Genomic DNA, 27,650 nt, shown 5'->3' with positions numbered 1-27,650 from the left:
CATGTTGGAAGTGTGCTCGCTTTTCAGTGAATTCCCCACAGACAGAGAATTAAAAAGGAGTTTCTGCAATTATTTCCAGAAGAACGGAATCATAACTGTGAGAACAGATCCATGAGAGGAGCAAGAACATGTAGCAAATGGTTTAGGGTAATTTCTTGCATGTTTCTTTTATGCTTGCTGCAACTCATTTCCTTGACTTTCAGCAGGTATAAATAAGAGAAAGCCTCAGTGTGATTCATAACACACAGTAACAATGTGCTAGATAGTAATCCATCAATTCCCAACAGAAAACATAATTAGCGCAATTAAATCAGGCTTCCAAATTTATGATAAAATTAATCTCCAAAGACCTGAAATGAGGTATTAAAAATGATTTGCTAGTATCTGTTCTGCCAATACACTTCCTGGTTGTGTGAGGGCTGACTGGCACAGAGGAGCTTGCAAAGACCCACAGCAAGCTCTTCTGGGTTTGTCTTTTTTTCTCTGTTGAAAAGAATTCACTATGTGATAATTTGTTACATCACTAAAAATGAGGAAGCCATCTCTATTTTGACTCCTTTCGGAGAATGTGAAGTTCAGCTAAATACAAGTAGTTGTGGATTGGCTTTTTGCCTGTGTCCTCAAAATGCATTTCTCTGAGGCTCTTGTTATAAGGTAAATTACATGTGTCAAAATGCTGAACCTGAAGATGAAATCATATTTGTAGCTTTAAGTACATCAAACATGTTTTTTCCATCTGGATACCTCAAGAATAAAGTAAAATCTAAGATGAGCAAATCTGTTCACTTTGCTTTTTCAAAACTCATGTTTCTCCTGGGGTTGGCAATAGTACACAGTAATGATGAATGGATATAAGGCACCAAAAAATACCTTTCCCACGTGAAAATGAGTATGTGAATATTGCAGCTACACCTGAGAAAAAACCCTCTCTGCCTGCCTATTTGTCTGTTTTCTCTTTCTGTGGGTAAGATTCCAAGTAGTAGAGGTGCTGGGACCCCTTGTTGCTTTTTGCTCTTGACCTATGGGTTTGGTAAAAAAGGGGAAGCAACTTACACAATTTGCATTAGAGGGAAAAGGCAAGGCTTTTATGTCCTCCAAATAATTTGTTCTTTGTGAAGCCAAGCTTTAAATTAGGATGCACGACCACTCGTGGAGGTCATATATAGACGCACACATACACACAGAGACCTGGGAGAATTCGTAAAAAGTCTGTATCTCTACAGCTTAATAGAACCCCCAAAGTTGTAAGAACAGCTGAATGGCGTCAACATTGGATTGGAAAAGGGCTCAGGAGAAATTATGTTGTGTAAGGATATGTTAGAGACCACAGAGTCTACTGGAGATAGTGACGTTATGACTGGATGAGCTCTCAGGACCACAAAACAGTCAAAGAAGGCAAAATCTGATTAACAGAAAACCTATAACCTGCTCAGTTTTGGGAGTCAACCTTATGACTCTAGACTGGCTTGGACAAGTCATTGGCCTTTTTTTTGGTTTTGCCAAATTATTTATAAATGAATGGAGAATTTAATGGGGGGAAAAAGAAACACCCAACAAAATCTTTCCCTTATAAGAGGAATTATAAAGCTGAGGTGCTCATATGACAAGTACAGTAATAACCTGAGTCTTAAATTGAACTCTTGAATAAAGCTTTACCTGCCAGTCACACCCTTTGCCACACAACAAAGATAACACACACAATGGGGACCTCTGCCCCCATGGTTCCCAAGGACAGCCTGCCCACCTCAACCAGGTGAGTTTGAGTGGCGCTGCAAAAAAGATCCTCCAGGGAAGTATTTCGGATGTCCCTGGAATACCTCTGCCCACCTCCTGCTGCCAGCTCAGAACAAAACTGCACAATTCTCCTGTAAATGCTATCAATCCCATGCAGACATACAAGCACCCCATCTGGCAGTGGCTTCAGCCACTTCAGATTTCCATCACCTGCGGTGACTCTGACATTGGTTCAGACACTTAGCTCACATACACCTATCTATACATAAACATTTACATTTAGATGTCTTAATCTACAAGCTCAGTCCCATCCCACAGCTTTTCAAAGTACGTCCAGAAAGGCCATCCCTGCAGGAAGTCATGCAAATGCTTACAGAGCTGTTTCACCCAGGCTCTGGGTGAAAACAGAAAGCTTTCTGAACAGAAGGCATAATTTTGGGGACTTCCTAATATCTAGGAAAGATCTATCTATCTATCTATCTATCTATCATCTATCTATCTATCTATCTATATCTCTTTCCTAGATAAGAAGATATATATTAGGAAAAGATATAGATATATATATATATATATTAGGAAAAATACCTAAAAATTCCTAAGCCTCCCCTGACACAGCTTCATGCCATTCCCTCAGGCCCTGTCACTGTTCACCAGAGAAAAGAGATCAGTGCCTGCCCCTCTGCCTCACCTTGTGAAGAAGCTGCAGACCACAAGGAGGTCTCCTCTCAGTCTTCTCTTCCCAAGGCTGAACAGACCAAGTGACCTCAGCCATTCCTTGTGTGGCTTCCCATCTAGACCCTTCACCATCCTTGTTGCCCTCCTTGGGGCATTGCTGGCTTTAGCACTGCAAAGGAGCAAGTGGCTTTTCTTGCTTCATCAGCTAGAGAACAAAACATTACTAGAACATTGGAGCCATGAACTTCCCAAGCAAGTATGTATCGTTGACAAAACCTGAGATCCCCATTTATTTGGTAACTAATAAATAATCTCTGCATTAGGTTTTCCAGAGCATTTTATTATCCTCATGTTTCAGCAGTTGTGGATTATGTAAATCACAATAATTTGCATTGTAGAGTTTATGTCTGCTGATTTTCTTCTCAGAAATTGTCATAGCTTGTGGGTGAAGAAAAAGAGAGCAGACAAGCCCCTCAGACAAAATTAGCAATTACTTGTCCAAATAAATAATACTCACTTGTGTCAGACAAGGCTAAGCAAGACAGAATGGGTCATACTCTCTGGTTCATATGAAAAATTATGTTTCTCAGAAAAGAAAACAGACAAAAAGACAAACTAGTGGGAAATAATTCAGGGGTACCCTTCAGACACTGCATATCCCCTTTGATGATGTCTGCTGCCACTGATTTGAGGGACAGTTTAGCAAAAAAAAATTTTAAGAAATTAAGAATGTGGAGAGTGGAAAGAGAAGAATAACAAAAAGAACTTTTAAAAACAGGCAATCAGAGAAGAAAAATAGGAAAATGAAATTGTATCAAAAGAAAATCTAAAAAAAATGTAAGCTTTAAATAATTAAACCAGTTAAAAGTCATTTAAATGTCCATTCTGTGATAAGGTATAAATATCTTTCACACTTGAATTGAAAGAAAACAATTCATTGGGACAGTCAAGAAGTTATATGAAAAAAAATTAAAAAAAGAAACAAAATCATTAAAATGAATTTACCCTAAAAAAAATATAGATGACTGTAATCTAACAGAATGCAGATACTCCCATATTTTTTTAAATTGGTCAGTTGACAGATGCCTTGTGTGGCTGATGGCAAATCTGATATTTTGAAAACAATCTTAGGCAGTATTAGAGGATAGCAAAACCTGTTTTGCTGTGTCTCAATGCAATATTTAATGCTCAATTGTGCAGAAAGAAAAAATAAAGCTGTGCTTTGGCTCTTGAAAATGCTATCTGAGTGAATAAGCCTTGAAATATTTCCCTAAAACTACTTTTACAAGACCGCATTAGCTTTTGATTGCTTAAGTGCTGTCCAATTTATCTAGGATGATTATACTTTTACATTTCAAATCACCACAGTCTCCTTTTCGAACAGAGGAAAACTGAAAGCATACATGCTGCTAAAGCAATTAGTATTCTTGTACACAACAGGAAACCACAGCAATTTTTAACAACTAGCACTCACACAGCAAGGTAACAAGACTGGCTTTGAACCTGAGAGTCTCCCACACTGCAATATTCACATTGCTAGTGTGCCTCAGACTAACTCTATTCAGTGTGAAAAAAGTAAGGAAAAGTGCCATAGTGACGAATGTTTGTATGACAGCTCCGTCAAAATATTGGGTGCAGCCGGTGGTACATTTCTTTTTCCATCAAGGAAAAAAAAAGTACTCGCAGAGAAAGCTAAGGCACTTTTTTCTTATATTAAAAGCTCTGACAGTATTTCAGAAATGCTGTATAATTCCTGTAGGTGAATAAGTAACCAAATGGCACAAATCGACAAGCCGTGCAGTTGGTTGGAGACAGGGAAAGATGTGGTGGGAACCTGGAATGATTTTCTCCCTCATAAACACTTTTGTGTCAAGGTCAGGCAGTATAACAATCTGACCTTCAGGAGCTGGGTCTGGTGTGCTTCTCTGTCAGCAGCTATGCAGGACACTGACTTCAAAACTTGCTTACAAAGCAGAATATGTCTTACTACAAAAAATTATTGACTATGATTATGCAAGGCCATTATAAAAAACTTAGCATGTCATTGCATATTTTTACATAAAATTAAAATAAAATATTAGACAAGAAACGCGCTCATACAGCATATTTACAGCAAGATCGATTACAACATATATTATCAATCCTTAGTCTCTAAGGAAACCAAGGCTGTGCAGGAGCTGCAACTTCCCAGACAGGTTGGTTTGTTCCTTTAACTTTTGCACTCACTGGGCAATTCCAGCCAAATCTGACAGCAGGAGAGGCCTGGGACTTCCTACAACCTAATGGAAAATCAATGGATGCTTGGAGAAAGGGGGTCTAACATCTAATGTCTCCATTGCCAGTTGGAGGAATTGAGAGCATGTTGTCCTGGTTTCAGCTAGGGTAGAGTAAATTTCTTCACAGTAGCTGTTAGAGTGCTATGTTTTGGATTCAGAATGAGAATGGTGTTAATAATACACTGATGTTTTGGATTTTTGTCGTGTTTATCCAAAGTGAAGGACTTTATTCCACACCATAGAATATCATGCCCAGTATATAAACTAGGGGGAGTTACCAGGAAGGGTGGCTAATCTAGGTTCAAGAAGGGGAGTCTGGCATCAGTGAGTGGGTGGTGAGCAACTGCATTGTGCATCACTTTTTTCCTTTTTATTATCATTATTATTTACCATTATTACTGCATTTTACTTTATTTTCAATTATTAAACTGTTCTTATTTCAACATAAAAGTTTTACTTTAATTCTCCTCCCCGTTCCACCAGGGCTGGGGAGGAAGAGAAGGGCTGCATGGTGCTTAGTCTCCAGCTGGGATTAAAACCACGAGACTGGGTCATGTGACAAGAACACAAACACATGTGATATGTTTCTTTTCACAAACACATGCAAATAAGTGGAATGGACTCTTTTCCATTCATGACACTGTCAAGGTCCTTGCCATATTGAGACTCAGAAACTTAGACTCAGATCTGGCAAACACATAGACTTTTAGGATGCTGGATAACTTGTGCTGATGAATGCTAATGCCTATACAAATGGATGTATTCTGGTAGGTTAACTTTAAAAATAGTGCTCTTACACTTCACCAGCCTTTGACAACTAATGGGACTCCTAGGAAATTTTTCATTTGGGTAAATTATACTGTTAAGACTTGACAGTTGTGCAGCATGTGCAATTACAGTCAGTGAGAAAATGTTATTTGTCCTTGTTCCCTTAATGTTCCCTTGCTCTCTTGCTCTGTCTCTCAGTTTGCAGAGTAGATGGTCAAATAACCAAAACATTTGCAAGCAATTTGTTAAGGGTCTTCTGTCTCTCCTCTCCCCTGCCCCCCAAGCTGGGGAGCTTCACTTGCTTTCTAGCATCATTGCCCATATAAGAATACATCAAGCAAGCACAGTGCTCCCATGGAAGCTATAGCTTTAGCTAATGAATCCTGGTACTGGAGAAATCTTTCTATGCCAGTTACAAACCAAGGTGAACTCTTGTTCACTGTCATGAACAGTCTTGTTCATGAAGTAAATCTGACTGTGACTTCCCTAAGTCTGTAGAGGAGTGGCAAGCTGTTCAGACCCTGAAACAACAGAGGCCTCATTTATACTCCTGAAGAACCTGAAGCCAAGTAAAATGGTTGTAAAAATGAACACTAAAGCAACTAATTATCTTCCATAAACATTTCAGGGAATTTCTTCTTTGATCTGCAGGTGACATATGTAAGTCAAGTCAACTTCAAAACTGGAAAATAATATTTGTCAAATTCTGATTCCATTCCTTCCACAAAACTCGAACGCATGTAGTCCGGGAACCAGCTTGCCAGCTTAAGAGTTGGAATAGAGGTATCGGGTTCTATTGGGTCTCCAGAATTACAATATTTGCACACAGGTGGGGGATGGATGGCTGATGGATCTACCTTGCCCTGGTGCTAAAACCCGAGCTCCTTCTGTTTTCTGCTCCTCACTTGCATTTCTTCTACAGCAGAAGAGAAACAAGCCCTGGTGTGAGCAGCACTATGGTGCCAAGAAGATGTAGCCTTTCTATAACTATGTCAATCATCTCCCCTCTCTGATTGCTGCCTACAGAGCTCTGGGCAGCAGTCAGAGAAAGGAGCCTTCGTCTCTGTGAGCAATGGTAAGGGAAACGTTTAAAGTGCCTGATCATGAGAGTTTTTGTCACTGTTGAAACAAGGGCTGAAGTCAGCAGAAATCTGATCAAAGCAGAAGTATGTCCATTTGCCATGAAGCCCATATATGTTTTTCGTTCTCGAGGTCATGTTTGACTATAGTGCTCCTCAAGTCCTAGCATGAAGAGAGAACTGAGCTCTACATGTAGGTTGAGAATGTTCTGTAAGGAAAGTCTAATGGAAGTTGCTTGGCTCCTTGTTGTTTGTTTTACTTCATTTTAAAGACATTTGGGGAGAAAGCCAACTACTCATTAACCTCACCACTTTCTCTTTTCCTTATTCTTCTTGTGGTTTCAGTGTCAGAGAGAGGTTTAAAGAGCAGCTGAGTCTTGGTCCATGAAAGCTCCACAGAAACTGTGTTCACAGCTGTGGAACAGCCTCCCAGGTCGTCAACTAACACATGTTGGGATGAGTTGACCTTCTGGGAGCCATTTTATGGTGACTTATTTCAAAAATGAAGATAAATTCAAAAATGTTTTTTTTTTAAATAAAATATCTCCCAAGTATAATGGAAAGCACTCAGAGGGAACTGCTAGGTTTTCATGGATAAACCAACACAGCACTGACATAGATTATACTGCACAACTCAGGTTATTACACATGCTCAGCATATTACACACATTATAAATGATTGACAGAAATTGTATGTTTCTTGGGGGAAAAAAAAGGGAAATATTTTAAAAATGAGAAATAAATATATATACGTACATTCAAACCCCATATTTTCAGTAAAAAATATTTTCAATGTTCACTGTTGGCTCCTATGCTACTACTCCTTCCCTTCTACTTTTCCAGTTATCACAACATTTTTCCTTTAGAGTTAAAAAGACAGAAGAACAAAACTCTCTGGAATGGAAATTCCTTGCATTTCTCGGCTACAAACCCAAGAAAAACAGGTGGCCTTTGGTAAATTTTCTAGAAAAATACTATTTCCTACAAAATGGTGTTCAGTGAGGAACAAGTCTATTTGAAAAGGTGTTTTGCCATTTGGCATACATAATTTGAGGCTCCAACACTATAAATGCCTGCTCAGCGACTTAACCTTGAGCATTTGTGATCTCTAAATAAGCTAAATGGAACTGATCATGTGTTAGACAAAAAATGTCTTTAAGTGCTTGTAGGATCAAGGACACAAACAATTCCGAGGACCTGATTTTTATGCAAATAACAATTATGTTACTAGAGTTTCTGTCTATTGGTTACAAATGTGTAGAATTACACAGTGGAGACACATTTTAAAGCACTGTTTATTTCCCAGATTGGAAACTTTCCCTTAAAAGCAGCAGAAAATCTCTGACAAAACATTGTCAGGTAGTGTATTAATCTTAATTATTCACTCTCTACAGGGAAAATGCTGCTGTCTACAAAACCATTCGATAGCAGAAATCTAAAAGGTGACTTCAAATAGCTCACATTTTAGATATTACTCATTGCTCCCAGTTACTATCATTAGCAGCCATGTGAAATACCTAGAGTCTGCAGTGAAGATCAGATCCCCCTTCTGAAAGACATGGGTGAGAACCAGTCCACTACTTACAGCATAAGCACAGAAGTCATACAAATTGTGATAAAAATTAGATAATAGAGTTTCCTTTTCCGTGGATGTGAATGAGGAATAAAAGGATATATAGAGAGAATGATTTATCCAAGGCAACAACACACAGCCAAGGCAGGTTGCCACAACAGAACTTGTCCCTGTCCAATTGCTTTGCTACAAGGTTATCTCTTCTCACTCTCATCACCTTCCCTTTAATAGAAATATTTTCAATACCACAGCTAGGAAATCATTGTGATCACCAAAAATGGAGCAGACACAATAAGATTAAGGCAGTACAGGTTGATTAATTTAAAAAGTGAGAGAAAAAGATGAATACTAACTCGCTAAGGCTACTAATGCTAACTAAAGTGTTATGTTGATGTATTAATGCAGCTTGCAGGAGTCATTTGCTGTATTCAAATAGCTGATAATCTCTGCTCAGAATTCAAACTGTGCAGCTGTGATAGAGCCTAACGCAGACAGTGCCATGCAAACCCAGAAACTTGTCTCATAGCCCCACTAGGAAAAACTCTTGTTTGTTCAGGAACACAACACTCTAGGGGGTTGGCTCTTGTGCAGCAACACATGAAAAAATGGAGGAGCTTGAACAAAGTTTTGGTATGGGGATGTGCTTTGCCCTAGGGAGGGTGGGACAGGGGGGTAAAGAAGAGGGTAAGTTTGGCTTGAATCAAATACAGATACTATTTTTCAGAAAAGACACTGTCTTTGCAAGGGTCAGAAAAAGAACCTAGGCTCACAGCCTAGGCTCACAGCTCCAACCTCTGTGGTCTCCTCTGACAGAGCAGGTGGTGTCCCTGTGCACTCAGGACCAGTTTTCTACTGGAAACACCTCATCTCACACCCTCTCTCTTTCCAGTCAACTGAGATTTTCAGAGCTGATCCATTCCTCGGATAAACTGTAAGAGAAACCACTCCTACAAGGCTCAACTGGGAGCGTTGCTGTTGCTGTAGTAGGCTGACTAAAGAGGGGGAGAAATCTGCTGTATCTAGAATATCCAACAGACATTTTCCAAAAATGTCAGCACATCACCTGTCATCAGAAGATGATGGGGGCAACAAAGGTTTTGGACTTCTAGCAAGATCTGAAAACTGTAAACCTGTCATAAATCTTATTTCTAGGTTTGCGAAAGTGGAAGAGTGAAATTTATACCCAAATTTCTGAAGACAAAAGTAAATTTCATGTCTGCATAACCTCCACACTAGAGAGATTACAGATCAAACTTGACAGGTTGTGGTCACAGGATAGGCAGGTCTTCATTCCAGAACGAAATTTCAAATCTAATTCAAGTTAGTAGTTCCTGACACTTATTTTCTATCTGGAGAGTCTGCCTTGCCTTGCCAGGGAAAATCAGTTAAGCATTTCCCATGTCACAAGTACCTGTTCAGTGCTACTCATGTTCTGGCAGCTCTGCAGGGGTGGGCCTCCATCTTCAGCTGAATAACTAAGGGGATAGATGGGTGGAACCCTTGATGTGGGAGTCGGCGTTACCACTGCCCATACGCATCAGCATTTTCAAAGTTAATAAAGACTGACAGAGCTGAGGCAAAAGAAAAACTTTTAGGGAACAGTCTTCTTGCAATGATAATGATTATGGATGTCTTCCATAACCTCAATCAAGCTTTTTGGGCAAGATTTCCACTGATACTGCTGATTGATTCGTACACAGGATTACTGAAAGGCCCGTGGAAAAAAATAACTGGAAACATCTTCCCTCTAATTCCCTAATGCTGTTGTTCACAACAGTTTCATATAAACACAACCTTGCTTGAAACCAGGTGAGGGAAATCAGCGGGGCCTCATGGCCATCTCTTACATATTATATTCTGCTCCCAGCAGCTGTAACTTCAACACTTCACTAGGTATTAAATTTACTCCCAAGAAATATTTTCTAAGAGAGGTGACAGAGTTATTGCACTGTTGCAGCTGTGGAGTCAGATGGCAGTATGCCAGATCTCCAACAAAATTTTAAATTAGAAATCTGACCATCTGCTATAGGTGGGAAAAAGAGGCTTTTATGTCCAGGCTCCTCCCTTAGTTTTGTAATTTCCCAGGTACTGAAATGCATAGTCTGGTGTGCAACAGATGCCATATGCTTTCCAACGATTTCTTATTTGCAGCTGATAAGCACTGGAATGTCTTAAATATTGAAGAGAATCAGGAATTACTTCTTAAATGGCATTATGTTCTGCTATTACTCAGCCTGTGACAAAGCAGGGTAGCACTTTCCAAAAACTTCCAGTTACTTTGGGATACTCCCAATAATAAAATCTGCTGAGATTTACTTACTTGCTACTTGAAACAGGATCAACAAGGAGAACACAATGTTTTTTACCTGCATCCTAACTAGCTCTTCAATCAATAGTTATAGCTGCTGTATCCTTAAATATTATGGTAAACTGTTTAACAGCTTCTTTGGAACGTATGAAAAAAATGGAAGTGTCTTCAGATAGGAAACCATACTTTTGGTGTCTGAACTTCACATAAAAATGTTATGAAATTCTAAATAAATACAGAACTGGAAACATTTTATTAATGCTTACATGAACATTGACTGTACTGCTTTTATATGATTCTAAATCACAGTCTAAAAGAATGGTAGAAAAGTATAAAAATGAACCTGAAGTATCACGTTGTACGTTCATAGATGGGGAAAACACACAATGGTTGGATCTGAGATGTGCATGGCAGGTCCTGACACTAAAATGTGCATGTCAGTAGCTCATTTAATCAATAGTGAAGATGAACACTAAAAGAAGGGCTCTGTTTAAGTATACATTCTAATACTGAATTTTAATTGTATATTTCATTATAATCCCCCATGCATTATTCAAATGATCACTCCTGTTCCTATTTTTGCTATAAGAAGTGGTGAGAAGAACAAAGCCACTGAATTATATCGAGATCCATGTATTGACTCAATTGCTACTTCAAAGATCAGTTACACTTATCAATATTAAACTTAAAAAAACCCTAAAATTCACTGTTTCTCATGACAGAGGAAAGACTCAGACTTTCTAGAGGATATTTGTACAGCCCACGGGCCACCTCTTTCTTTCCTCTTCTTCATTCTGCACAATGCTCTATGAAATATGTTTGGGGCCTCTGGGTCCATTAAATGCACATCTTTAAAGCAATCTGGCTCAAAGGGCCCCATGAACAGGCTGAAAGAGCTCCCTTCTCTAATCTGAAATGGCACCAGAGACACTCTGAACGTGTTTAAATCCCAAACACCATGTCTGCACCCTGTCTTGGCCCTTGTGCACAGAACACAGACATTTGTAGAATTCACTGTGCAGAATAGTGTTTTTTCCAGAATGCTCTTTGAAATCTGAAGATGTAGCTGACCTACCTGTAGAGTACTAAAAAAATCACAAAAATTATTATAAACAGGACAGATTGTTTAGGGACAGAGAAGTCACATTTCCATACTCTTTCAGGATTACTACAGAGAAATGCCAAGGAAATTATCCAAGTCTAGATTTAGTGGCTTTTATGAAGACATCATACTTGATACTGATGGGCAATTATGCAGTCCCTTAATCAACTTTCTATTCCTGTTATATTTTTGTCCCACAAAAATTGGTTTGGGGCTAATCTCTTGATGATTTGGTGGCTGTGGAAAAATATTCTGTCTACATGAGGCTGTCTGAAACATTAAGACATCAAACACATAAATCTGCTATTGTGGCACTGCAGGACTTCAAAAATATTATTATTATGTATTCTGTAATACCTAAGATGTCCAAATTTCAAATGAACAAATGAACAAATTTCAAAGGTAAGGTAAATATTAATTCACATAGATCAAAATACAAAAAGAATAGATAATGAAGAGCAGTGCCAAGAGTCATATAAAGGATGCCAGGCATTAACAGTAAACAAAAAGAAAAACCCTTAGGAGGGGTTCAGTAGTTCCTCTTAGCTGCCCCTCACGATAAGAGTTTTCATCATTGTTTACAGGCCATGTTATCTTTTTAAAACTGATATAAAATCATAAATTTAATATCTTTATTTTAAATTTAGGCTTTAGGCTCTCATTAAAAGCGCTCACAGCTGGGTATTTTTAGAAGCTTTGGGGGGAAAGAGTGAGCTGTTTAGAACAGCAGTCGCTGTTTCGAACAGCATGAGTCTTTTATGAGTTTTTTTGCTGGTGCCATGCAGTTTTACACTTTTTCATCCATTTAGAACTTTGTGCCTTCCCTCACAGCTCATGCAGCTTTTGGAAACAGCCATTACCCAACAAGAAAACCAAATGCTTTGTGTCGAATACCATCATGTGACACTTATTGATACACTTACACAAACCCTGCTGCTGGCTTCCAAGGCTGTTGCACTGTAAATGCCTGAGCCACGGTTTTGTAGGGAGAACAATAAGCGGCTCCTGTGCTGAGCACATGAACCAAAGCTGCCCTGGGATCACTCCTTCAGCATGCAGGGGAGAGGGAACATGGGACTGAACTCTACCACTTCTAACTAGCTCAGGAACCGTGAAACCCCAGAGGGATCCAAAGAAATGTGCTTTCTCTCCTTACCCTGTTAATTTCTTCTTCTCCTATTAACCTCAGTCATCTTGCACTGCTCAGCTGGACAGCATCCTTCAGCAAATGGAAAGGACCTTTAAAATTAGGCAAGACTTAGTGATCAGCTTCTGAGTTCACTCATCCTCTCTCTGCTTCCAACCCTGTTGTAAGGCTCTGTGCATCTTTGCTATTTTTGGACACAGAGAAATAAACCACCTTTGACAAAGTCCCATTTTCATTGATAACCATAAACTGGCATAATTAAGATGACTGAAAGGATCCATAATTCAATGCTAGTATTAAAATACAAGGTATAAACAAAATGGGCTGAAAAGTTCGTCTTTGAGAAGCATCGTGTAGAATCCATCAGCCATTTAAAACCTGCTGTGGTGGGTAGGGAAATTTTATTCTATTTTATCTGTGAATCATCCCAATTTCATTCTTTCTTTGTCCCACTCTTATCTTTCTTTTCTTAGATTTGTCACCTCATCCTAATTTTTGTAGTAACTTAGGATCGTCTTCCATCTTGAAACTTGGGTTGGAACACATTGGCAGCTGATACTTGGGAGAAGAAACTGGACTGGGGTACGTACTGCAAGAAGCAATTTAGAATGTGTAAAAAGTAATTATAAAAATTTTAAAGAAAATAAATAAGAAAGAGTATAAAAATGGATTATAGGTGGTTTCAGGCTATACTTATAGTAACTACCTTACAGTTTTAACCCAACTAGGAGACCAATTCTCACTATAAAAAAATGTAGACAATAAAGACAGTAGCAAACCTGAAGAAAGAAAGCATTTATACAAAAATGCAATTATGCAACAAGAGTCTACTTCATATACCCTTGAACTTATAGGCAATGATGGGTCAGTAGATCTGTCTTTGGAAGCACTGACTGCAAATAAACTGTATTTTCTACATGCATGGGTAAAAGTTATGCTTGTATTGTGTGTGTTATAGAGCTGAAACAACTTTTCTTGCCCAAGTTGAGCACAAATTAATCTGAGTAGCAAGTCAGTGACATTCTCTGAATCTGTCTCTTAAGCCCTTTTTCTAACCTATTATATATGGTTCAAACAATTCTTTAGATAGGTTATTAAAAATAAATGTAACATTTCCCTTCCTCTTCCCAGTATCTTCATTTGAGATCTAACTCTTTAATGGTGTCTGAAAGCAAAGAACTGTACAGTATATTACAAACTACAGATACAAAAATACTGCTGCACTCAACATGGGAGAATTTTTTCTCTTTCAGAGTACCTGAATGTTGTACTTCTTGCAGCCTTTCCTCACCATTATGGCATTAGTGTCTGACATTTTAAATATCTCTTAAAGAATCTTAAAGATCTTGGGCCCTAGCTTTTTTAAATGGCATTTGAAGAGGATTCTTTGAATGATGCTCACTCAGTACTACAACTTGTTAATTGTATTATCTATATTTTGACTACTTTATGAATATATTGTTAGCATTTTTTTGCAATAGCTTTCTACTACATATTTTCTCTGATAAAAATGAAACACTGCATTTTTTTAATGTGAGTAGGATTTACACTTAATATAAACTCTCTCAGCTTCTGCATCTGAGCAGTTGAGACATGCCTTAAACATGTCTCAGCTGCTTAAGAAGGAAATGTGAGCACAGGGCACAAGAGAATCTCTCAGCACTCTCTAACCAGCCCCCCAGTATAGATAACCAGAGGTTCAGAGCTGCAGCAGCTGTCATGAGTGCTTCTGCCCTCTCATCTGAGGGAAAATTCGGATGATTTAACCCTCCAAAAATTCCCGGGGAATTCTACAAGTCATGGAAAGAGAAAATGGAAATGAATAATGGTTTTATACCTGGTTGCTATAGTTCAGATTTTTTTAGATTCAAAATCCTTTGGGCAAGGATCCCTCCTGTAGGTTCCAAATGACTGAGAACAGAGAAGACTATGATGGAAGCAAAGGGGAAATCACAAACTATAGCATTAAGATTTTTTTAGTCATTATTTAATACATAGGACCACAGTCAGTCATGTGGAATGCACTGTCCACAAATACAATGGCTGATAGTCCATGACCAAAGAGCAAGAAAGAGCCTTAAGAAAAGACAAAAATGCCACAAAAACTAAACAGCTTCTTTGCCCGAGTGTTTACTGTGAATACTGGGGAGAGGTTCCTTCCTTACACACAAAAGCTTGGCACCAGATGACTAGCAAAACTTCCAGTTTCCCAATTTGTGTAGGGTTCCTGTAGTGTGTTTCCAGGCAAATTAGCAGAAAAGCAGTCAGAAGAACAAAAGTATAGCAGAAAAAAATCACAAAACAAATATGGAAGAGCCAGCATGACTTTGCAAAAAGGATCTGTCCCAGAGAAAACTGCTGGACTCCTCTGAAAGAGTAAAGGAGCAGGTGGACAAGGGAGATCCCCAAATGCCTAAATGTGTACTTGATAAAAGTCTTCATCAAAAACTTCAAATAAGCTAATGCACCAAAGTGCTGTTCCCATGATGAAAGGGTTGGCTCACCCCCCAAAAACATTAGGCCACGGACAGTTACTTTCAGATCAGCAGGATGTACCCAGTGGAGTTCAAGAGAGGTCTGTGTTCAGTCTTGTTCTTCTCTCTGTTCCTGAAAGATTGGAAAGGGTATGAAGAGTAAGGTGAGAAGACTTTCTGATTGAGTCAGGGTGCTAAAACAGATGGCTAATGGAAAAGTTGAAGAAACCTTACAAGACTGAATGACTGGGTTATAAAATGCCTGATGTAATTCAATGCAGATAAATGTAAAAGAAACCATATGGAGGAAAATCCAACTTTCTAAACACATACATGTTAGTGATACATCTTGAGACTATTATTACCATTTAAGAACAAAATGCTGATGTTATAACAGACAGTTTTACAAAAATGTCAAGTCTGTACTTAATAGTGGTAAAAACCCCTAAACTGAATGTTATGAATTATTAGGAAGAGAACAAAGCATAAACCAGAGTACATTATTATGCCGCCATATAATCTAGAGTGCCTTTTTAATAATGTTTGCTGTCTGGTCCATTATTGTAAAAAGGACACAGCAGAATGGAAAAAAAGGAAGATGAAAAACATCAAACCTAGCTCTTCTGTAGCAAAACTATAATCCAAACACAGTTGTTTTCCTTTTCAAAGATAATCCTAAAATATGTACCAAAACTCAGGATGTTTTTCTGTAGCTGCTGTACAATGAGACTTCTGATGTTTACAGCTGTAAAGCAATTAGAAATATTTGGCTGAAAATCACCATGTAGATAATAACATTATTATCCAGTATCCTTAAAGGAGAAAGAGGAAAAACTTTTTGGAAACTACTGCAAAGTCTTAGAGTGTTTTGTCACAAACTAAATTTAAGGAACAATCTTCTAAATGACCCTACACAATTTGTGTTTCTATCCACTGAGTCTCACAGTCTCTAAAAGCGCTGTTTAGCTTCCTCCTGAGATAAAGAAAAAACCCCAAACTGCTATTTTTTCTCTTTTTTTACTAAATGCACCCCGAGCAATGTCCATTCCCACTCCCACCTCTCAGTGCAACTCAGAGAAAGGCATTTTCTCAGCACGGACGTTAGAGAGGAAAAGAAAACATTTCTAGAGATATAATCCATGCTGCTTTGTGGTGCCCATCTGGCATAATTTTGGCAGCATTTGGGCTGCCTCCCAAGAGGCACTGGTGTAGTTAATTTGGTGCTGTAAGAGCACAACATTCAAGCTAGCACCACACTGCTTCTTTTACTGTGCAAATCCTCAGTCCATCAGCCTGGATCTACCAGTGTTTTGCTGAAGTGATTGACCATTTTGGCCAAATACATCTGATCAATATCCACTCCAGGCAGGCATCATATTCCCTCATCTTCCTCTATCTTCCCCACTAGGAGCCCTGACACAACTCTCCCCAGTTTTCCACCTCCACTGGTTTTCCCAGCCCAGGCTGAGATCCTCAGCACATGCTATAGCAACAGGGCAGACACTTGCAGTCTTCTCATACACTGCCTTACATTTGGAGGGCATTACAAAAAGCAGACACAAATCTTCCCTTGCAATGCTGTGATGCCAGCATGACCTCCTGAAGCTGGCCCAGAGCAGCCATAATGCCTCCACTGCAGGGAGGCAACAAAAACCAGAGCAGGTCTCAAAAGGGAAGTGGGAGAGAGAGGAATTCTCAGACAACTGAAGCTGCAGCCATGGATCCTCGTGCTTCACAGCTTACCTGAGTCAGGCCTGCACGTGCCCTGAGCACTGGACAGCTTTTCTCAAGCTCTGCTGGTGTACTTCGCAAGAAAACTGAGACATGCTGCTTCTGGTTCTAAGTGTGCAACTTTACATGAAAAGGTAAAGTAACCAGTCTTATGATGCATGTACCAGAATAGGTTTTAGAATAACATTTTTAAGTTTTACTTTATGGGACACTTTATAAGCAGGTGATGGTGCATTTGAGGAAATGTCTGTGCATTTATATGTGCAAGTTTCCTCCATATTTCACCTCTCTAAAATTGAGTCCAAATGGCAAGAAAGATAAGGTGAGGCCTTCCCTTTGCTCACAGATAAACACAATATGATTAAAGTACTCTTCCAGCATTGTAATGATTCAGGCAATAATAGAAAAGGGTTGTCTCTCCTTCCAGTGTGGGGAAGATGGAATTCAGTTGGACTTTTCTCCAGCTTTCTGAGTTCCCTCAATGTTCACCACCTCCATATGTCGCAGACATATCTCCGTGCCACCTGTGACACATTACATTCTAAGCCAAATACACTATCTAGGGATTTTATATGGAATAAAACTGGTGGGAAGGACTGAAGGAGAAGCAGGGAGATATTACGCATAAAGCTGAAAGGTAAGCTAGAGGCAAATATGAGACCATGGTTTCCCAAAGTTCAGACAAGAGGTCTGAAGTTTGGAGTCCTTATGGCTACAAATGCTTGTATTGAATTTCAGTATTTGAGGCACCACACAGAAAGGTTTTCATATATAAAGATCCAACAAATATGTAATCAGTGTTATGTTACAAATGATTGAAACTAAACCACATAAGTAATGAAGATACTTTCCCAGCATCATTGCTCAATTTAAGTTACTATTGCAACTGCACCATGACTTAAAATTGTAGGGTCAAAGAATATTATATAGTAAGGCAGGTAATTCAATGATATTTGCATGGTATAAAGAGGTACCCTAAGTGAAGCCACTTGAGAGCCTTGCTATAAACATATTTTAGTCCAGAGGTAAATTCTCTGAAGAGTCATAAGCACCTGAAGACAAAGGGAGTAAAATAAATAATGTCGCCTCAACCATAACTTTTGAATACTGGGAGAGATATTAAAATAAAATGCCATGACAGTTTATCAGGTGAGAAAAATGGCAACCTTTATGTTTTCACCTCTTTTTTCAATCAGGGTCTTCCATCTGTGAGCATGGCAGTGATTAATTTTCTTTCTACACCTAGAGGATGTGCTGATTCTCACTGAGCAACCTATGTCACGGCACACAGAGAAAGCAAAGAGAACAACAGCTTGGTAATTCACTGAGCCCCACAGAAGAAAACATTTAGGCCTTTTAAAGCAATCTGGAGCTGGGGGGAGGGATAAAGGAAGCACAACTCCTAAAGGCTGAAGCAGAAGGGACCAGGTCAGGAAAACTAAAACAGATGTCCAGGAAAGCCTGGGACATGACTACCTAGTTACTTTAAGGCAAAGATTCTTACAGAAGAGGAAGATGGTCCCTCCTTCAGACAGGCAGCCTGCAGTGAATGGGACACAGCTCACCACTGTTCAGCAGCCCTGGGCTCCAGAGTGCCCCCCACCTACCCCTGACCAGGGGCAGAGTCCTTCCTGAAAGACTGGACTCACCCAGAAGCATTGCCTGGATATCCCAAAGCACTGGCAAAACAAAAGGCTATGGGATCTATGCTGTAAAGTCAACATGGAAACAGTGAGATTCAAAGGAAAGTAAATAATGAAGTCTTTTTGATTGAGCAAATTGCTGGAGATATGCTCCACCAGGCAAAACTTGTTACAGTGCTCTCTTACCTTTTTCTTTCATTCTTAAGTTTCTTTTCCTTGCTTCCTTTTTTATTTTTTTAATTGAAGAATTTTTCAGGCTTGTTTTCTTTATATTAATCAGATTTCTTGGGAAGTTACTGTCCTGTGGTGTTAGGAATTTCCAAGACAGGAGAAACAAGTGAAAAAAAATGAAAATAAACCAAACACATTGCCCTTCTGAATGGCAATGTTCGAAGTTGCATGTCTAACAGTGTTCTGTATCCCTGGTGTTAAAAAGTCTCTCTGTAGATATTCACATTCCTTGAACAGTACATCAGTTATCACACTCTCTATTAGAAAGTGTTGGGGAATATTTGAAGTGTCCAACAATATATTCCTTTGTTTTCCTTTTTCCTGATGGGGCAGAACTTCAATATGAACCTGTCTTTGGGTTGCAGAGGGATTTTCAAGAGCTGTCCTTGGCCAATTTGCTCCCATGGACTTCAAATAAAAACAGGATGATGAGCATATCTGAAGAACCTATACTAGAAGTAAACTTGAATAAAAGGGTAAATTCTTGAGCCAAATTTGGAAGCTGTATCCACTTAAATTAGGAATACATTTGACATCCTGGTAACAATTATTTCCATATTTAACAGTTTGGGATGGGTGCTCAATTGAATTTTCTGTATGAAAATACAGGCATGGATACCACTGAAAGTATCTTGAAACCTCAGGTCTGAGAAAAAGAGCCTGAAAGTGCTCTGGTCAGTTCCAGGAAGGATGTGCCCTGTCTTCTCTGCATGTACTGTTACATGTAAGTTAAGTAAAGTACAAATCAATAGCACCATTTTAAAGGCTCTAAGATGTTTTGCCTTGAACTCTGCTTTTTCTCTCACCTGGCTAAGTATGGAAACAAAAGCAGGCCTTCACAGGCAGAGGAGAAAACAATGCATGTGTCTCCTTTTCCCCTCCCTCCACTTCATCCTCTGAAGGAGAAAAACCAGTATTCCACCTCTGAGGAAGCACTCATTTCCATGCCTGCCAGAGTACAGCTGAGAAAATGCGGTGAGGCAGAGACTAAGGAAAATACAAAACAGACAAAGAACATATTTCATCTGAGATCTCATACAACACACCTAACATTCAGAGGTGGGAGAATAACTATGTCATTTTCAAAAGCCCAGGAGTGTGAAGAAGCACAGGTCATCATTATTAAAAGGCTGAAGTGGATTGAACACTGCTTGAAAAGCTTAAGAAGTCTTCTCATTTACAAGTAAGGACTGTAAATTATCACAATGCTTTATAATTTGACCCCACCTAAATAATTCAATATTCACTGTGTCTGATGTAAAGCAGACTTCCATTGCAAATGTATTAAATCCAAAGTAATTAATGCTGAAACCTGTTCTCCAGTAAAATAATGCAACATCTTTTAATATTTTCTTTCCCCTGAATATATGGTTATATTCTGGTTATAGACAGTTACAGTCTTCCAGTGAATCCTTGTGCTGTGTTACACAGAATGCATCTGAGGTACATTCTCCTGAGATTGGAAAGCTAGCATACAACTCAGGGTAAATGTCAGCATTTACTCAGGACTAGTAATAACAGAAATATGTGGCTGAAGAATGAGATGCTTCTCTAAAACCCTAAAGATTTAAAAGGAAATGATGATGTTCTTCAGAGGAAAAGATGATGTTCTTCAAAAGTTCCTGGATCAGAATTGAAACCCAATACTAGTCTTGGAAATGGACCCTGTGCTATTAGAGTGCTTTGTCAGAGTAATTGCCAAGTAGATGTTCAAAAAAGATAGCTTCTAGCTAACTTGAAGGTGTCCAGATGTTAAAAATGGGTTTTACAATTCCCATACCTTTTCCCAAAGACATTATGTTCTAACTATTGTGTTTAATTATTGTTCAATCTCAGCAAAGCAAAGTTATTTTAGATAACTGGAAGTTATTGTGGCATTATCTATTTAGCTTTGCTTGACCACCACCAACAGGAATAAAGCCATGAGACACCCTGGCCCTCTTGAATCAATTCAGTTCTCTTCCAGCTTTAAAGATAAGGAACCATCAGGCATTCCTACACCCTAACTACAGACACAAATAGCCAGGCATTGCTGCCACCATCATCAGCAATAATTTTTCAACACTGCAGTTATAGGCATGCACAGAAGCCAGGTCGCTTGGGAATGCTCCACCCTAAGGCACACAGGAAGTCTCTTTTTGAACCCAAATACAAGATACAGGCTGAAAAACCAAGCTCTTAGGAGACTGAGAGAAAGAAGTGGCTGGGATGAAGGCACCAAATTTTTCCCAGGAAGAGCAAGGAGACCAGGGTTTTATCAGAGCACAGTAAAAGAGAGGGACTGAAGAGGACCCCTGAAGAAAGTGCTGATGGTGAGTACTGGGTTGAAATGTGCAAGCCAGGTAAAAGGCATGAATTGCCATTTGCATGAAGGAAATTGCAGTGTGGAAAACTAACGAGGATCGAACAAGTTGATGCCTCCCAGCCCACTGTTCTGCTTCCCCTAAAATTACACAGCAGAGCACAGGCAGCATCAGTACTACCTAACCCTGTACTTAAGGAGTTGTGACAAAAACTTTTTCAAAATGTTCTTCCAGTCACTTGTTACGAAAGAAACTTAAATTCTGATTGAGAAGAAACTGTTGGCAACATTCAGTGGAGAGAGAGCTTGCCAGTTCTTCCATCAGCAGCATCTTACAAAGCATGTTCTGGGGAATTTCCAATGGCAGTAGAAGTAGGCCAGCCAAAACACCATAAATAAAATATGAAGGAAGATAAAAATCCCACCACTTGAAGGACAAGACTTAAGCTGCCTTCATTGCAACTGTGATAGCAAGAATTTTCTAAAACAGCATTTTTCCTTTGCTTAATTATGCAAAATTTGTTTGGTTGGGTGTTGAAAGAGAGGAAATAAGGGATAGCTTGTGTTTACCGTTGAAAAATAAAGCAGTTTTCTAAGCATGGTGTTTCAGTGGTAACAGTAGAAGAAGACTGGGACAACCTGTAAGGCTCCGGAAGCATCTGAGGAAATCCAGACAAAGGGGAAATTCCCTCTTGTCTTGACTTCAAGAAGGAGATGGATGGTGAAGAGGGCAGAATTCCTCATTCATTTATAAAGTAAGAAAATTATAGCAATGTTGACGTACAGGTCTGGGTAAAGCAGTCACACTCCCAAATAAAGGAGTTTAAAAAATGCATTGGTTGTGCTAATGATAAATCACTCTCGTACCTACATGGATTGTGCACATGTCAATGGTTTTGAAAAGAAGAAACTCCTTTCACTTGAACCTCAGCTGACCTTTCTTAGCTTATGGAGTGAGTGCTGCTGATAGTGTTTTGCCACACACACAGAGACTGAAAGCCCCTGAACTGACAAAGAGGACACCGGCTGCCTCTTTATTGCTCCTAGAGCACAATAACAGAAGCCATGAAAAGTCTGTCTCCTAAAAATTGTCTTGTCAAAGGTAGAGGTCTCCTTGTTCAAAAAAAATATAATTCACAAAATGGTTTTCAGTTGTAGCTTTTCATTTCCATTCACATTTAACTGACTCATTCAAAAGAAATATCTTTGAATAACAATTTATTTTCTTTCACATATATACAATCACTAATATTTTGGCTTATTTTAGCATTCTGTTCCTCTGAAAATAAAAATGGAATGATTAAATTGAAACAACTGCTTGTCTATAAAACCTCAGTGAAATTCATCAGGAACACTCATGCTTACCTGTAAATAAAAAGACTCAGAGAGAGCAAAGTCTCTTTGTATAAAATCCCACCATTCAAGTATTATGCCATTATATATTGTGTCTCTTAATTAGAAAAGCATCCTTAGAGCTTACTATTTTATTTTAAAAGCAAGTAAGCATTTTTGCCGTAATCATAAGACTAGAAAACAAATCTTTGTGTTTTACAATACAAAATTTACCCTACAATAATTACAGAAAAGTGAAAGAGATGCTTCTTTGTTATCTTGGGAAAATTACTATAATCATATTGGAAATGCAATAGGTTTTCCAGTATCTGTTTTATCAGCCTCCCTCAGAATATTACCTTACTGCTAAATTGAAGTGTCATTCCCAAATCTCAATTTATTTGTAAAACTAATCTCAATACCAAAAGGATATAATTTTTGGAATAGTCTTTGCAGTGTGAAAATCACAGAAAATAGGGTTAGAATACAAACAATACCCATAGCTGTAATCTTCTATTATCATGTCAATTATCTGGCATTAGTAAATGTAACTAGAGTTTTATTCAGCTCATGTCCCCACTGCTCAGGGCTGTGCATCTGACATTTGTGCATTTTGTCCATTTGCCTATAAGCTATTGATGTGTTTCTTGATACAAAATTTTTTTAATTTTTTTTTTTTTATTGGAAAAAAAGGAAAATAAATTATCTGACATTTTCTATAATAGCCATCAGATGTTTCCCAGTAAACATATTATATTAAACAATCAGGGACTCTGAAAACCTCATCATCATGTCCATGAATAAGGATGGAGTAGCAGGCATCCTAAATTTACAATATCAGAGGCACAGACACACACCCTGCCAGCTGGCCACTTCTGCCAACAGTGCACATTTGCATTGTGGCCGTGTATCAGATGGTAAAACAGAGCCACACAAACCACTCTGCCTCCTTCTTGCTACAAGGGATCCACCTCCTCAGCCAGCACTCGCCCGTCTGCATCCCATGAAGCTGTAGGATGCAGGATGAGGAGTGAGGCAAACACAGACAATGCTTTATGGTACCAAATAAGGGGAACAGTGCAGTGCCAGTGTGTTTAAAGTCTTTGCATCTTTGTGATGCATTTGGCACTACTTAGGCTGGTTCATACCCAAAGAATAAAAAAGCAGTAAACAATCATGTTTGATGGTCATTTTTATGCCTGGGGAAGCACTTCCCTGGTTTTGCTGCACTGGGTGGCCCTGTGATTCTGGCCAACATATGTCCCAGACCTGCTCTGATCTCCCTGATCTTTCCAGGCATGGTCAGAGCCACTGTGATTGAGAACACTGTGTAATCCCACCCCAGCACGGGTGATGGGAAAGAGACCAAGTACCCTCTGTACTTGGCTGCCATATGCAAGGCTCCTGAGCTTCACAGAAGAGTGTGGGAGCTGCTACATGACTCTCCTTCATCCTGCAGCACATCCTCAACAGGTCAGATGAAACCATAGATGACAAGCAGTGAAAGACCCCGAACCTGAGACATTAAGGTCTGGTTCAGCTGCTGGTCACAGCTGGGAACAGCTGTTCACAAGTTGCACTCTGTTTGGGTCACTTTGAAAGAAACCTGCTTACAGCTGGGAATAACAGTAGAAGTCATAGAATTGCTTTTCTGGGAGGCATGAACGATGCTTTTTTTAGTATTTTTTTCAGGGTTTTCAAATTTCTTTGTCTGGATTAAGGGCAGTTTCTGCTTCTGGTAACTCAGGAGTTCTATCACTTGCTACCAAAATTTAAGATTCAGTCCTCAGGCTCTTCCAAGCTCAGCACATACAGATAAATGAGTTTATGGGCTTTACTGCAAAATACTGATGTGGTTAAAAGTTAAATTCCATCTGTGGTGATTTTTTGAACTGGGCTAAGACTGTTGAATTAATGTCATAAATAAGGCTTCACCCTTTATGTTAGAAAGGGTACACTTCATGATGTAAATATACATTTATTTATATATACAATTTTCCTTCCTTTCTGTTAAAAGAAGCTTTGTGAGAAGTTGCTTTTAACTTCGAGGTATCTCAATTGATTTAGATTTATCTTCTTCCTTTTCACAGTCCAGTAGCGTATTTTATATTTCTGGTGAAATTTCTAACCATCTATAGCTATCTTGATAAGGTGTCAGATGATATTACTAATATCACTGTAGCAGAAAAATGTTTTCCTTCAGGATTATACTATCATTACCATGTCAAATAGTATTTACCAGCAGCACTCTCAAGAAAATTTAAGTAAAAGCATGCCACTTAATCATTATTTTAAGCTTTGACATTTTTTCAAGCTGACCACAGTTGATCTTTGAGATAAGACATAAGAAACCTTTTAAATTGAGAAAATACGTTATTGCTGAGATCTATTGAGAGTATAAAGTGGGCAAAGAATTGTCATCATTTGATCATGCTGTTCATGAGAGAACTGTAAATCTTGCATATTTTAAAAGATCCAATTCAATTAAAAATTAATAACACTTGTGAAAATCAAGATATGTATCTGCATAATTCCTTTCTTTAAAAGTCTATCTTGGCTTATTTCCTCATCTATTCTTTTCTTTCTCTATCACATTTTCATGAGCTTTTTCTGTGAGGGCTAGAAATATTTTTTTATTTATTACTTTTTCATTTGTCTTCTTGTTCTCTGATACTGTGCTCACATTATTTGGTATGTTCTGTCTCCCACCTGTAAAACAAAAGGAATATTATCTAGCCTGCATATTCCCAGTAGATGAAGAACAGCTAAGTCACAATAGAATGGCTTTGTAAAGGGCAGATCTGGCTTTCATAGGTACGTGGACAGAAGGGTGGAAAGAAAAAAAGAGAAAAGAAAAGAAAAGAAAAGAAAAGAAAAGAAAAGAAAAGAAAAGAAAAGAAAAGAAAAGAAAAGAAAAGAAAAGAAAAGAAAAGAAAAGAAAAGAAAAGAAAAGAAAAGAAAAGAAAAGAAAAGAAAAGAAAAAGAAAAGAAAAGAAAAAGAAAAGAAAAAGAAAAAGAAAAGAAAAGAAAAGAAAAGAAAAGAAAAGAAAAGAAAAGAAAAGAAAAGAAAAGAAAGAGAAAGAAAGAGGGAAAGAGGGAAAGACGGAGAGAAAGAGAAAAAGAAAGAAAGACTCAAAGAAAAAAAGAAAGAAAGTCCTGAGGCTATCAGTAGGCTGATACACAAAATGTTATTTTTGATGTTGAATGTGAATTCCATTTATTAAGACATTCTGTTCCCTGAAATATGACTAATTTTTTGGCTGTGCAGAAATATGTGAATCTTAATCATGGATTCTTGTGGTCTGAGAAAGATAGATAAATTTGAGAAGACACCTTCAAAATAAGTGACATAATCTTTATTAGAGAAGTCTTTATTTTCTCTCTCTCTCTCTTATCTTTCTCTCTCTCTCTCTCTCCAGAGTAGAGCACTTGCTTTGCAAATATTCAAATGAGTTTATATGTGCATTTAACTGCAAGCAAAACCTATGGAACTTTCCAGTGCACATCTAGACCCCCACCTCATTTCTAGCAAACACAATCATACCCTAGTGGTATTCCACTAAAACCAAGCTAGTTTTCTTTCACTTTCACAGTCAAACTGTAAAAGATGCACAAAGCAATAGAGATGATAAAAATCAGTAGTTTCTGAAAAATGTTCTTTTTCAAAATGTCCATTGTGATTGAAACAAAACAGTTTCAATTCACACCTACAGGAGAGCACATGATTCTAAAATCTTCACTACATCTGCTTGAACCAGTGGAGTCATACTCAGGTACTTTGGCACAGGTGTATTCTGCAGTCACCAACACACTGCCTACCAATGACCCCCTGAAGCATATGAGGGGTGCTGTGAAGTAGCTAAACTGGGTGCCAAGAGCTTGCCTAGATACGTACTCCATCTGCTGTCTTGAACGTTGCTTTAATCTCTCACAGTCCCAGTGAGAAAACTTTTTCACTCCCAGACTAAGCTCAGACCTCTCTGTTAGTCTGAACAGAGCTACAAGATGGAGAGGCAAAGGCAGCAAAGCCTTCACTAGTGGGTAAAGTCACTGCTCTCTTTCCTTCCAGAAAGCACCATCTGCTCTTTTAGTAAAGAAGCACTGTAGCTTACTATGATGCCATAAACTTAATTTCATCTAAAGTCTCGATATGCTGTACAGACCAACAGTACAAACAGGGGATGCCATGCTGCTACCAAGCTGTGCATGAACTACTGGTAATGAATAGGCAGAGCTAGAGGGACATCAAATGCGTAATGCCCGGGTAATTTAAGGATAAACATCATGTCCCTGGGGATTCACGCAACACCTTTGCCAAATGTTTCATCTAATATGGAACAGAATCTGAGGGGGGAAAAAATCACTCCATTCCTCCTGTAATGGAGTCACACTCATGCTCACGTCTTGAATCCATGTGTTACCCTGCAAAACCTCCTCTTTCCCGGCATGCCTGAGAGATTCTGGAGGTGTTTTTCATAACCAGCTCCTTTAACAGCATGCTGGAGTAGAAGTTTAGCTACCAAACTGCTGGCTTCTACCTGTTATAGGGTATTTGAGGGGTCTGCATGGGGCTGAAAGACAAGGCGTGGGATTCCCAGGAATACCAAAAGGGGGCAGTACTTTAAATGCAGGTAGGCATCCTGAGATGGCAGCACCGATGCTAAAACCGCAGACATCCACTGTAATACCAAGATACCTAAATTTCCCACGAAGTAGCAAGCAGGGATGTTGTTACAACTGGCACCAAAACTGGCACTCTGTGTGCGAGGTACTTGTCATAATTTTCAATATCTAACAGTAGGCAGACACCTTCAGTGATGGGAAAACCACTCAAGAGATCCTGAAATACGTTAGAGCCAGTTAAAAACTCACTGACAGCAAGAGGCAGTGAAAAAAAATTGCTCCCAGTAACAGTGGAAATACTTCATGCTGAAAAACGAACTTGTTATCATCTCACACAGAAGATGTGATAGCCATCCCACGTCTCCAAGTACACTTGCTACACAAAATGTCCTGTCTCTCCTGACTGAAGCCCAACCATCCATTTCAGGCCAGAAATTGCAGAGAAAGCATCTGCTGCCCTCAACAAAAATGTGACAATATCACAAACCCAAAGCCTAGAAATTGGCCCAACACTACCAATATTGCCATACCTATATATGGCACTACTTGTTGAACCTTCCTGCAACTTCCCTCACATTAAACCTGCTGTTTGTAAAACACAAAGCACACTGGAAGCAAAATAATTCTACAAGTTCAGAACTCTAGAGATCAT

At 38.8% G+C, this 27,650-nt stretch overlaps 1 protein-coding gene across 3 annotated transcripts in view; it reads right to left on the bottom strand.

Moving 5' to 3' along the window:
• The window catches only part of TMEFF1 (transmembrane protein with EGF like and two follistatin like domains 1), a 112,086-nt gene that overhangs the window by 47,599 nt on the left and 36,837 nt on the right, over nucleotides 1–27,650 (bottom strand). The window lies entirely within an intron of this gene.

Source organism: Corvus hawaiiensis, chromosome 30 (genome assembly GCF_020740725.1).
Source record: "Corvus hawaiiensis isolate bCorHaw1 chromosome 30, bCorHaw1.pri.cur, whole genome shotgun sequence".
NCBI classification, from domain to species: Eukaryota; Metazoa; Chordata; class Aves; order Passeriformes; family Corvidae; genus Corvus; species Corvus hawaiiensis.
Note: the sequence above shows the minus strand (reverse complement) of the source record. Positions and strands in the feature narration are given on the sequence as shown.